This window comes from Gossypium arboreum, chromosome 3 (genome assembly GCF_025698485.1).
Source record: "Gossypium arboreum isolate Shixiya-1 chromosome 3, ASM2569848v2, whole genome shotgun sequence".
Taxonomy (NCBI): Eukaryota; Viridiplantae; Streptophyta; class Magnoliopsida; order Malvales; family Malvaceae; genus Gossypium; species Gossypium arboreum.
Window position 1 is genome coordinate 29,586,511 of NC_069072.1, and position 14,259 is coordinate 29,600,769.

A 14,259-nucleotide genomic window follows, 5' to 3' on the forward strand; every position below is an offset into this window, starting at 1 on the left:
TTTACAAACTCTCCAATGTAAACCAAAATCATAAATAAACCATAAATAATTAAGTTTAAATAGTTGATGGATGTGTGGTCAGTGCTAAGTCTCTGCCGCACCGATCCGCTTAAGCCTGTGGATTACCTGACAAAACAAACATCAAATGTGAGTTTACGAAAACTCAGTGTGTAACCCATCAGAATTAAGTATGTAAACATACAGAATTATGTACACAGTCAAAAACATATCCTCCAGTATCTGAATTACCCTCTCAGATTAACCATTGGTCTGAGGATGGAATGCAATACTAAAGTCCAATCTAGAACCCAGAGCCTCATGTAATTTCTTCCAAAGTCGAGAAGTGAAGTGAGGACCTCTATCAGAAATAATCGACACAGAACCCCATGTAGTCTTACAATCTTGAAATATAGAGCTTCGCCAACTTCGCAGAGAAAAGTCCGTCCAACCGAATTAAATGAATGGACTTGGTCAATCGATCCACGATGACCAAAACAGAATCTTTCTTAGTGAGTGTCAAGGGCAACCCACTAATGAAGTCTATCGTCACTCGCCCCCATTTCCATAAGGGAATCTTAACTAGCTGTAATAGACCCAAAGGCAACTGGTGCTCAACCTTAACTTGCTTGCACATCAGACAACGAGCAATGAAATCTATCACCTGGCACTTCAAACCTGGCCACCAGTATAACTCATGAAGGTTGCGATACATCTTATTACCACCGGGATGCATAGCATAAAGGCTACTATACGCTTCCCTCAGAATTTTCTGCTTCAAATCGAAATCATTCGACACATAGATCCGACCTCAAAAATAAAGAACACCCTCATTATTCAGCCTAAAATCTAAAGTACTGCCACCCTCAACCTGACAAAACCACAAACCCAGTGACTCATCCCCCAATTATTTAATTCAAATATGATCAACCCTAGTCAGCTTAATTTTCAACTCAGCTAACAGACTAAGTCGAGTGAACATTGCTCTCAAATCAGTCATCGCCCTATGACTGAGAGCATCGGCCACCATATTGGCCTTACCAAGATGATACTCAATCGTGAAGTCATAATCCTTGAGTAGCTCAATCCATCGATGCTGCCTAAGATTCAACTCTTTCTGGGTAAGGAGATACTTGAGGCTCTTGTGATCAGTGTAAATAATACACTTCTCTCCATACAGGTAGTGCCTCCAAATTTCAACGCAAAAACCATCGCATCCAACTCAAGATCATGCGTCAGATAATTTCCATCATGTGTCTTAAGTTGATGGGATGCATAAGCCACGACCTTACCATCTTGCATCAGAACACAACCCAAACCAAAATGCGACACATCAATGTATACCACAAACTTTTTACCAAATTCAGGTTATATTAAAGTAGGAGCTTGAGTCAGAATAGACTTAAGCTTCTCAAAGCTCGACTGTTGTGCATCAGTCTAAACAAAAGGAACTCCCTTGCTCAAAAAATTAGTCAACGGAGCTGCGATCAGAGAAAACCCCTCGACAAACTGCTGGTAATAACCCGTCAAACCTAGAAAATTACGGATCTCAGATACGTTCTTTTACTGTTTCCAATCAAGTATAGCCTCATTCTTCCTCTGGTCAACATGGATCCCTTCAGCAGAAACCACATGCCCTAGAAAGGTCACTTCAAGCAACCAGAACTCACATTTACTCAACCTAGCGTAAAGTTGTTTCTCACGTAGAATCTGAAGCAGTACTCTAAGATGCTCATCATGCTTGTAAGGCCCAATTTTTGTCCGGGCTTATACCAAAAAAAAACAATAAACTAAATTAAAACAGCCCAAATACTTTTTTTTAATCCAATACCCCAAAAAAACCCTTAACCCAATTACATATAATCCAATAATTTTAAAACCCATTTTTAATAACCCATAACCCAATAAGTCCTAAAACCCAATTCTAATTAACCCATATCCTAAATCTAGCCCAAACCCGAAAGAGCCCAAAAAAGAAAAATTCAAGTAGTCAAGAAAGCTCCTAGAATGCACTGGAAGGGCACCAGAGGAACGGCTTCTCACGTGAGATCCCCGAGTAATCTTCTCCGTACCTGCAAAAGAATACACTAGAAGGAGCCAATAACAGATTTCACAACAAATGACAACAGGAAAATAGGATTTTTAAGATTTTATTTATTTTGAAAATCTGGCTATAAAAGCCAGTGATGTAATGTACAATTTTTACACACACAGAATATACGCACATTGTATGCATACTATACGTTTATGCAAATACACAGAATATAGAAAAATCAGAGATATCAAAGGTGATCTCAAGTGTTTTTTTTTCCTTTTCTTTTCTCTTTCGATTTATCTCTTTAGTTGGCATGATTTTTTTGTTAAGAAATAAGTCGATACCGATGAAAACCCACACGTCTCAGGAATGAAGAGACTCGGGGAGGGTCGAACGTTTTCTTCGATCTTTTTTTATCTATTTTTTTTAGTTTTCGAAGAAGTAAAATATGATTTGAGGTTGTTTTAAAACAAAAAAAAATGAAGGAGAAAGGGGGGCTTACCGGATCTCCATGGTTGCGACTTGTGTGGGCAAGGATTTGGCCGTTGATCGCATGTCGTCGGCCTTTGATGGAGCTATTTGCATGTCGGCTGCTAGCCAAGTGAAACCCTATCAATTGGGGGTTAATGGCTGCTGTTACTACTAAGAAATAATGAAAATCAGGTTATGTTTGAAGGAAAAAGGGTTTAAAATCACCCATAAAGCCAAAACGCCAGCGTTTGCTGGCCATGAAGGTCCGCGCATTGGGCCGAATTGTGAATCGGATCTGTGCCAATTTTGTATGCAAGGGAAATTTGCGCGCTAAGTCCTTTGCATTCGCATGGGGCTTCGACTGCATCCTTTTTGCTTTGCTTTGTTTTTCAATTTGGCTCACTGATTTGAGCGCATTTTCATTTAAATTCATGATACAGTGATGTGATTTAGGCTTGGGAGGATTTACAATATCAGTCCCTATATATTTATGCATGTTATGCATTGATCTATTTTATGGTCATTTTATTTACAAATTATCCTTCTTCTCTTGATGCATTTTTAATTGAGTCTTATATTTGTATAATAGGTTAATTTAGAATACATTCAATATGTGTATGCCTTAATACATGTAAATAATTTTGTTTGTTACATTTGTATAATTATTGTAGATTATTTTTACATCATGTATCTTATTTCTTTAAATATTTTACATATATTTGTATATTAATCATTCTTTTTAGTTTTTTTATAATAACTATTGTTTTGCATGTTGTAAAATTCTTTTTATATTACATTGTTTTAATACCTTATTAATAAGTGTTGTCAATATATTTATATACATAAATTATTTAAAATATTTCTTAACTTATGTTTAATTTACATGTCTTTATGTACATATGATATTGTTTTGGAAATCCATCTTGGTATTTATAAAATTGTTATTCTGAAATATGTCTCCTTATTATGTTATCCTAGTATGTTATTTAGTATTTCTTTTAAGTATTTTTGAGCAAAATAGTATGTATATAATTTTCTAATTTCACATGTGTTTATTTTATACATAAGTTTTAAATAAAAAATCTATCATGTGTATAATACCTTGCCATGTATTATTATTTCTTCATATTAAGTATATTATTTGAATTATTATTAAACATATATTTAGTACTTATATTTAACTTACATACATTATCAAAGCAATATTTTTTACATGTAATTTTAGCAAATTTGTATATAATTGCAGTTTTTTTATGTTATTGATTATATATATAATTTATGCTAATTTTAAGTTAATTTTATAATTCATTTTTTATTTTATATTATTTTAATATTCAATTATTTTAAAATGCTTTCACATGTGTATAACACATATTAAATTATTTTTACTATAGTACATGTTATTATTTTCATATAACTTTATGTAAATATTTTTCTATGTATATATCCTATTTTAAAGTTATTTATGTGTATAATATATTTCTTTTGAGAACCATATTTTAAATCATACCACTTATATATTGTATACACTTATATATTATCCTTATGTATTTTTTATATATATATTTTGTTACCTATATAACTTAAATATTTGCTTTGTTTTTTCATACATTATTAATTTCATTTTTTTACAAACAATTATACCCAATTTTACTTGTATATGCATCATACATTATTTAAGTTATCATGTGAATTATCAATTTTGGAATGAATTTATGTTTTAAATATTCCATATATAATTTGATTTGAACTTTGTATTTTATAATAACTATTTCAATAAACATATATCCTAAGTTTTACATAAACTTGTTAACTTATATATATATATATATATATATTATATAATCATTAATTCATCATTTTGTTTCATACATATTTTTGTGCATCATTCTATTTTGTGTTATGTTAATTATCGTATATTATTTTTATATTAATTATTCATTATCCATGTTTAAAGATTTTTTGTTACATTATACATAGAATAATTGTATTTAATTATTGGATGTATTAAGTGAGGTTGTACTTTGTGTATATTATTTCATATTCATTAACCTTTTTTATATATACGTTTTGTTGCCATGCATTAATTTTTTTATTTATTTTAAAACAAATAAACATATTTTTTGAGAAAATTTCCAATTTTCTACCATTCAAAAAAATTCTGAAATAGGGCAATATCCAATATTTGGGGAATTCGGAAAATCGTGCTCAATCGTATTGGGTATGATTTTTCTGGTGAACTAAATATTTGGATAACCTTTTAATTTTAGTATGTGAGTTTTCAAAAGTCAAAAATCAATCACATTTTAAAGGTATAAGGGATCGTATCCAATCGTATTGGGTATGAAACTGCATATCTTTGAAACGAGAGAATTTTGACTACTAATGTAACGCCCCCACGCCCGAGACCGTCGTCGGAGTCGAGTATGAGGTGTTACTAAGCTTAATTTAACATATTTAGAACTTTGGATTATTTATTTCTACATTCGCAGCTTTTAAGCTACTTGCATCACAGTCACAAGAAAAATCATATCTTGAGTTACGAAACTCGAAATCAATATCCGTAAATTTTCCCTCAATATAGACTCATATACCTATCTACAAAATTTTTTCTAGAATTTTTGGTTGGGCCATTTAGTACAGTTTATTAGTTAAAGTTACCCCTATTTCAGGACTTGACTGGTCTGACCTCTGTTTACTACGAACCACATTTCTCTCTGTGAAAAAATTCATATGAATATGAAGTTTATTTCTCCTGAAACTAGACTCAATAAGGATTCTGAGAATATAAAATACACTACCTAATTATATCTTTACAATTTATGGTGAATTTCTAAAGTTGGAACAGGGGATTCAGAAACTGCTATGACCCTGTTTCACTAAAATTCTAATATCTTCTAACATATAATTCCTTTTCTTGTTTCATTTATTTAATGTGAAACTAGACATAATAAGCTTCAATTTGATATGTAGTCCATCACCAAATTCAATTTCTATGATTTTTAGTAAATTTTCAAACTCGCGTCAGTGTTGCTGCAGTATCCTATTTATGGCAAATTTCATCCCTTTTGATGAGTTTTTATACACTAAGTATCTAATTAATTTTCCTTATCATCAAACATAATATAAACTAACCATTTTCATAATTTATCATTATCAAACATTTCCTCAACCATTCCATTACCATACCATAAGATCATTTACACAAAATAGATATATTGCTATACATGCCATACTTAAATTTACAAGCCTTTACCAAAAGTCTTAGGATAGTGTGATGAGCCTTGACCTATCCCGACTCGAGCTGGCTTGGCCAAAACTACAATGAGTAAGAAGGAGGGGGTAAGCATAAATGCTTAGTAAGTTCATATGCAAATAATAAGTAACATAACAAACAGTCATACCAATCAACATTAGCATGCATCACTAAAACACATGTCACATTTCTAATCATTTTTCATCATCTTATTACCTTATCGTGGTTGTATCAATACTCAACCCGAGGGTTAAATACATACCTGTTCAAAATATCCATTTCACATCACTTACCAATACGTCTCTTTAAATCTCAAATATTCCTCCATTTGAGTAGAGCTTTACCCGTTGAACACATCGGAATATAATTCGGATACATGGATAACTTGCACATAAGTGCCATATATGCAATCAAGCAATCATGTAACCCGCCCATAAGAGAACTCGGACTCAACTCAATGAGCTCGGGCGTTCGCATCCATAAGTGAACTCGGACTCAACTCAACGAGCTCGGATGCCTAGTTACATCTCACGAACTCGGACTCAACTCAACGAGTTCAGACATTCGCATCCATAAGTGAACTCGGACTCAACTCAACGAGTTCGGATGCTCAACCATCCTAGTGACATGTCACATGTATCCTAATCTATTCCTAAGGTTCAAACGGGCTTTTTCCTCGAACACTTATCCTTGCCGTCTTCCGTAGAATGCCGAAATCAATACTCGGTAACAATTATATTTAACAAGTAGTTCACATATTTTACATATTATTTGAAATTAACCACAAAGCATACATTTCATAATAAAATTCAGCATAACATATAATTAACATCAATAACTTAAAAATAACCATTATGCTACATTATTTACACATGAACTTACCTTGGTACCAAAATACAAGGATTTTGCAATCTAGTCCACAATCTTTTCTTTTCCTCGATTGAGGTCGATTCCACGTCTTTCTTGATCTAAAATAACACATTTAGCTTATTTAATACTCACATTATCAAATTAATCCTTAACTCAAATTTTGGCAAAATTACAATTTTACCCTAAACTTTTGCATATTTACATTTTGCCCCTAGGCTCTGGATTAAACTTTATTCCTTATTCTTATGTTTTACAACATGCTGATCACTTTTCTCTTCTATGGCAACATCAAATTCTCACTCTAACATGTACTTGTGACTATTAGGTATTTTACCGATTAAACCCTTTTACTCGTTTTTGCTTAAAATCGAGTAGTACAAGTTGTCTAACATAATTTAAAACTTCATATTCTATCATAAAACATAAAATACACAAATTTCACCTATGGGTAATTTTCCAAATATAAACTCTAGGTTAAATTATTGCTAACATAAGCTTTATCAAGTTAAGGGATCTCAAAACGTAAAAATCATTAAAAGCGGGCTTGGAATCACTTACTATGGAGCTTGGAAGCTTGAAACAAACCCTAGCTATGGAGAACCCTTGAAATTTCGGCCTAATGAAGAAGATGGACAAAATTGGCTTTTAATTTTGTTTTAATTCATTTTAATAACTAAATGACCAAAATACCCTTACTACTAAACTTTCCAAAAATTCCTTCCATGTCCTAATTTTGTCCATGAACTTAAAATTGGTAAAATTGCTATTTAAGACCTCCTAATTAATATTTCAAAGTAATTTCATACTAAAAACTTCTAGAATGCAAAATTTTGCAATTTATTCAATTTAGTCCCTAACTTTAAATTAAACTCGTTATGCCCAAAATTTCTTCACGAAATCTTCACACAATTATGCATTCATATCATAAACCTCAAAATAATTATAAAATAATTATTTCTATCTCAGATTTGTGGTCACGAAACCACTATTCCGATAGGCCCTAATTCGGGATATTACAACTCTCCCCCCCTTTAAGGATTTTCGTCCTCGAAAATCTTACCGGTAAACAGATATGGGTATTGATTTCTCATAGTTTCTTCGGATTCCCATGTAGCTTCTTCTACTCCATGCCTTTGCCACAACACCTTCACAAGTGCAACATTTTTATTCCTTAGTTGTTTGACCTCTCGAGCTAAAATCTTAATCGGTTCTTCTTTGTAGGTCATATCTGGTTGTAGTTCAATTTCTGTCGGTGAAACTACATGTGAAGGATCTGAATGATACCGACGTAACATAGATACGTGGAACACATCATGAATCTTCTCTAATTCAGGTGGTAATGCTAGCCGATATGCTACCAGTCCAACTTTTTCAATTACTTCATACGGCCCAACAAAACGCGGACTTAATTTGCCCTTCCGTCCAAATCTAAGGACTTTCTTCCACGGAGACACCTTTAAAAATACTTTATCACCAACTTGAAATTCAATGTCCTTTCGTTTTAGATCTGCATAAGATTTCTGTCTATCTGAAGTAGCTTTCAAACAATCTCAATTATTTTCACTTTTCTTGATTTCTTTTATTAGATCAACTCCATAAATCTGATTTTCCTTGAGTTCAGTCCAATACAATGGCGTTCGACACTTACGACCATATAATGCTTCATAAGGTGCCATTTTCAAGCTCGTCTGATAACTATTATTGTAAGCAAATTCCACCAACGGTAAGTATCTTTCCCAACTTCCTTGAAATTCCAATACACAACATCTAAGCATATCTTCAAGAATCTGAATTATTCTTTCTGATTGTCCATCAGTTTGTGGATGAAATGCAGTACTGAAATTTAACTTCGTACCTAACGCGTCTTGCAACTTTTGCCAAAACCGCAAGGTAAACCTTGGATCTCTATCTGAAATAATCGATAATGGTATTCCATGTAATCTAACAATTTCTTTAATATACAGTTCAGCTAACTTGTTAAGAGAATAATTCGTACAAATCGGGATAAAATGAGCCGACTTAGTTAATCTGTCAACTATTACCCAGATGGCATCTTTCTTTCCCGGAGTCAATGGCAATCCTGAAACAAAATCCATAGTAATCCGATCCCATTTCCATTCAGAACCATAATAGGTGAAGTAATCCGAAGGAACTTGGTGTTCAACTTTCACCTGTTGACAGATTAAGCATTTGGACACAAACTCTGATATATCTCTTTTCATTCTATTCCACCAATATATTTTCTTCAAGTCATTATACATTTTCGTACTACCCGGATGAATCAAGAAATAACCACTATGTGCTTCCTGTAGGATCTTTTGAATCAGTTCCTCATTCTTCGATACACAAATCCGATTTTTAAACATTAAACACCCATCAGAACCAATTTTGAAATCTGACTCTGTATCAACTTCACACTGCTTTCTCTTGGCTTGCAAATCTTGACCATCTTTCTGAGCTTCAGAAATCTCTTGTAAAAACTTCGATTTTACTCTTAGCTCTACTAGAATCGAACCATCATCTAACACTTTCAACTGAGTGTTCATAACTCTCAAAGCAAACAACAACTTTCTGCTCAAAGCATCAGCAACCACATTCGTTTTTCCCGGATGATAATCAATAACAAGCTCGTAATCTTTCAATAACTCCAACCATCTTCGCTGTCTTAAATTCAAGTCTTTTTGTGACATCAAGTACTTAAGACTTTTATGATCGGTATATACCCGGCACTTTTCACCATACAAATAATGTCACCAAATTTTCAAAGCAAACACCACCATGACCAATTCCAAATCGTGAGTAGGATAATTCCTCTCATGGGGTTTTAAGCGCCTCAAGCATATGCCACCACTTTTCCTTCTTGCATGAGCACACATCCCAAACCATTTAGAGAAGCATCACTATACACCACAAATTCTTTACGATTCGGGTTGTATCAACACCGGTGCTTGATTAATAACTTTTCAATTCTTGAAACTCTGTTGACATTCTTCCGTCCATTCAAATTTAACATCCTTTCGGAGTAGTCTAGTCATAGGAGCCGCAATTATAGAAAATCCATTTACAAACTGCCGATAATACCCAGCTAGCCCCAAGAAACTTCTAACTTCAGTTACATTTTTCGGTGGTTTCCAATCAACAATGCCTGAAATTTTACTAGGATCAACCCGTATACCATCACCTGAAACAATATGACCCAAAAATCCAACTTCCCGTAGCCAAAATTCACTTTTACTAAACTTAGAATACAACTGTTTATCTCTCAAAGTTTGCAAAACTATCCTCAAATGCTTAGCATGCTCTGTATCATCTTTTGAATAAATTAAAATATCATCTATAAACACCACAACAAATTTGTCCAAATATGGCCGAAATATGCGATTCATTAAATCCATAAACACAAGAGAGCATTTGTCAACCCGAATGGCATAACTAAAATTCATAATGACCATACCTTGTTCTAAAAGCGCTTTTAGGTACATCCGACTCCTTTACCCGCAGATTGGTAATACCGGATCTCAAGTCAATCTTTGAAAACCATGTCGCTCCTTTTAGTGATCAAACAAATCATCAATTCTTGGCAACGGATACTTGTTTTTGATTGTCACCTTGTTTAACTGGCGATAATCAACACACAACCTCATAGAACCATCCTTCTTTTTCACAAATAACACGGAGCACTCCAAGGTGAAAAACTTGGTCTCACAAAACCTTTATCACCAACTCTTGCAATCTGCGACTTTAATTCCTTCAACTCTGCTGGTGCCATTCTATACGGAGCAATCGAAATCGAGTGTTCCGGTATCAAATCAATACCAAATTCTACTTCCCGATCGGAGGCAAACCCGACAATTCTTCCGAAATACGTCAGTAAATTCACACACAACCAAGACTCGATTCAACTTTCTTTTCAACTTCTTTTGTATTAATTACATACGCCAAATAAGCTTCATAACCCTTTCTCGAGATATCTTTGAGCCGACATTGAAGAAATCACACTAGGCAATGCCTCTGATTTATTTGATTCAACCCGCAGAGTTTCACCATTTTCACACTTTAATTCTATAACCTTTTCTTTGCAATTTATTTTAGCATCATGTAATGTCAACCAATCCATACCCAAAATAACATCAAACTCATCAAACGGTAACAACATCAAGTCGGCCGGAAAGTAATGATCCCGAATCATTAAAGGACATTTCTTACATACTTTATCAACAGTCACACATTTGCCTAACGGATTCGACACTCTAATCATAAATTCTGTATTCTCAATAGGTATATTCATACTAGACACCAATTTCATGCACACATATGAATGAGTAGAACCGGATCAATCAAAGCAATAACATTAACATTATAGAGAAAATGTACGTAATCACATCGGTGAGGAAGCATCTTCACGCTTTAATAGCATAAGTTCTAGTTGGAGCCCTTCCTTCAGTCTAACCGGTGCATCCTCGGCTACATTCTTACCGCTTGCTTCGCTCCCACTTTTCTTGGATATCTTCCTCTCGAATCCATCCCACTTGTTTTTGTATTCGAAATTTTTCTTTTCACTCTTTCAGGCGTCTCTAATAAAATGATCCGGAGAACCACATCGAAAACATTCATTTGCTCTACAGACCAAAATGATTTCTACCACACACCGCACTCGGGTTTAACAAATCTCGAGTTCCCTACCTTTGGTGCCAAGTAGTCCGGGATTTAGGACCCACATTTTGCTTCTTATAATTCTATATGATTGCCCAAATGAAGCTTGGGAACGAGGATTCATATTCCTTGACTTTCCAGTTCTTTGTGAAAATGAACTACTCATCGGTCTTTTCTTCCAATTTCTAGTTTCACCTCTACCTTTTTCTTTTCTTTAAGTAATTCTTGACCTTACAAGCTCGATCAACCAATACTACCATTTCTTTTAATTCAAGAATTCCAAAATTACCTTGATGTCTTCGTTGAGCCTATCTTCAAATCGTCGGCACATCTTGGCCTCTGAGGAACATACTCTCCGCATACTTACTTAATCGAACAAACTCTCTTTCATACTCAGAATCGTCATATTACCTTGCTTCACTCAAGAAATTCTTTACGCTTCGATCAATAAATCTTTCACTAATATATTTCTTCCAAACTCTTCTTGAAAAATTCCCAAGTTATTTTCTCTTCGGTACCACGAAATCAAAGTCTTCCACCAATTATAAGTTGAATCCTTCAACAAAGATATAGCGCATTTTAAACATTCTTCAGGTGTACAAGATAATTCATCAAATACCCGGATAGAATTCTCAAGCCAGAACTCTGCTTTCTCGGCATCATCATCAATATTTTCTTTAAATTCTTCGGCCCCTTGCTTGCGAATTCTATCAACTGGAGTTCTGTGAAATTTCATCAGATCCATACCTTGAGGCATCGGGGGTACAGGTTGAGGAATTGGGGAGGTGGGGAGGTCGTACATTTGGGTTCGTCTGAACGAACTCGATGTACCATACACTCATCATTTGGAGAAAGGCTTTCGATCCCTTTCTCCTCCTCCCTGACCAACAATAGGAGGTGAATTTTCAGTCGGCGCTACTCCTTCAGCCGGAGCTGGCGCATTACTCTCTACTTCATCTGCCACAACTGGATCGGGATCCATTTACTATAAAAAAATCATTTAAAAAGGTCAGAAGTCGTCACACTATTACAATTTATACATATGGCATGTATAGCAAAATCCGTACATACAACACGTAGTCCGAGAACCGACTAAACCTGCTCTGATACCACTAAATGTAATGCCCCCATGCCCGAGACCGTCGTCGGAGTCGAGTATGAGGTGTTACTAAGCTTAATTTAACATATTTAGAACTTTGGATTATTTATTTCTACATTCGCAGCTTTTAAGCTACTTGCATTACAGTCACAAGAAAAATCATATCTCGAGTTACGAAACTCGAAATCAAGATCCGTAAATTTTTCCTCAATCTAGACTCATATACCTATCTAAAAAATTTTTTCTAGAATTTTTGGTTGGGCCATTTAGTACAGTTTATTAGTTAAAGTTACCCCTATTTCAGGACTTGACTGGTCTGACCTCTATTTACTACGAACCACATTTCTCTCTGTGAAAAAATTCATATGAATATGAGGTTCATTTCTCCTGAAACTAGACTCAATAAGGATTCTGAGAATATAAAATACACTACCTAATTATATCTTTACAATTTATGGTGAATTTCTAAAGTTGGAACAGGGGATTCAGAAACTGCTATGACCCTATTTCACTAAAATTCTAATATCTTCTAACATATAATTTCTTTTCTTGTTTCATTTATTTCATGTGAAACTAGACATAATAAGCTTCAATTTGATATGTAGTCCATCACCAAATTCAATTTCTATGATTTTTAGTAAATTTTCAAACTCGCGTCGTTGTTGCTGCAAGATCCTGTTTATGGCAAATTTCATCCCTTTTGATGAGTTTTTATACACTAAGTATCTTATTAATTTTCCTTATCATCAAACATAATCTAAACTAACCATTTTCATAATTTATCATTATCAAAATTTCCTCAACCATTCCATTACCATACCATAAGATCATTTACACAAAATAGATATATTGCTATACATGCCATACTTAAATTTACAAGCCTTTACCAAAAGTCTTAGGATAGTGTGGTGAGCCTTCGACCTATCCCGACTCTGAGTTGGCTTGGCCAAAACTACAATGAGTAAGAAGGAGGGGGTAAGCATAAATGCTTAGTAAGTTCATATGCAAATAATAAGTAACATAACAAACAGTCATACCAATCAACATTAGCATGCATCACTAAAACACATGTCACATTTCTAATCATTTTTCATCATCTTATTACCTTATCGTGGTTGTATCAATACTCAACCCGAGGGTTAAATACATACCTGTTCAAAATATCCATTTCACATCACTTACCAATACGTCTCTTTACATCTCAAATATTCCTCCATTTGAGTAGAGCTTTACCCGTTGAACACATCGGAATATAATTCGGATACATGGATAACTTGCACATAAGTGCCATATATGCAATCAAGCAATCATGATAAGCGAACTCGGACTCAACTCAACGAGCTCGGGCGTTCACATCCATAAGTGAACTCGGACTCAACTCAACGAGCTCGGATGCCTAGTTACATCTCACGAACTCGGACTCAACTCAACGAGTTCGGACATTCGCATCCATAAGTGAACTCGGACTCAACTCAACGAGTTCGGATGCTCAACCATCCTAGTGACATGTCACATGTATCCTAATCTATTCCTAAGGTTCAAACGGGCTTTTTCCTCGAACACTTATCCTTGCCGTCTTCCGTAGAATGCCGAAATCAATACTCGGTAACAATTATATTTAACAAGTAGTTCACATAATTTACATATTATTTGAAATTAACCACAAAGCATACATTTCATAATAAAATTCAGCATAACATATAATTAACATCAATAACTTAAAAATAACCATTATGCTACATTATTTACACATGAACTTACCTTGGTACCAAAATACAAGGATTTTGCAATCTAGTCCACAATCTTTTCTTTTCCTCGATTGAGGTCGATTCCACGTCTTTCTTGATCTAAAATAACACATTTAGCTTATTTAATACT

General features: G+C 34.2%; 1 long non-coding RNA gene across 1 annotated transcript; it reads right to left on the reverse strand.

Annotated features, from left to right (window-relative positions):
- Nucleotides 1-285, reverse strand: LOC128290361 (uncharacterized). The gene is made up of 2 exons (XR_008280129.1): nt 203-285; nt 1-126 (listed from the first exon to the last, which is right to left on the reverse strand). It is a non-coding gene; the product is annotated as an uncharacterized LOC128290361 (long non-coding RNA).
- Between the last annotated feature and the right edge of the window lie 13,974 nt (nt 286-14,259).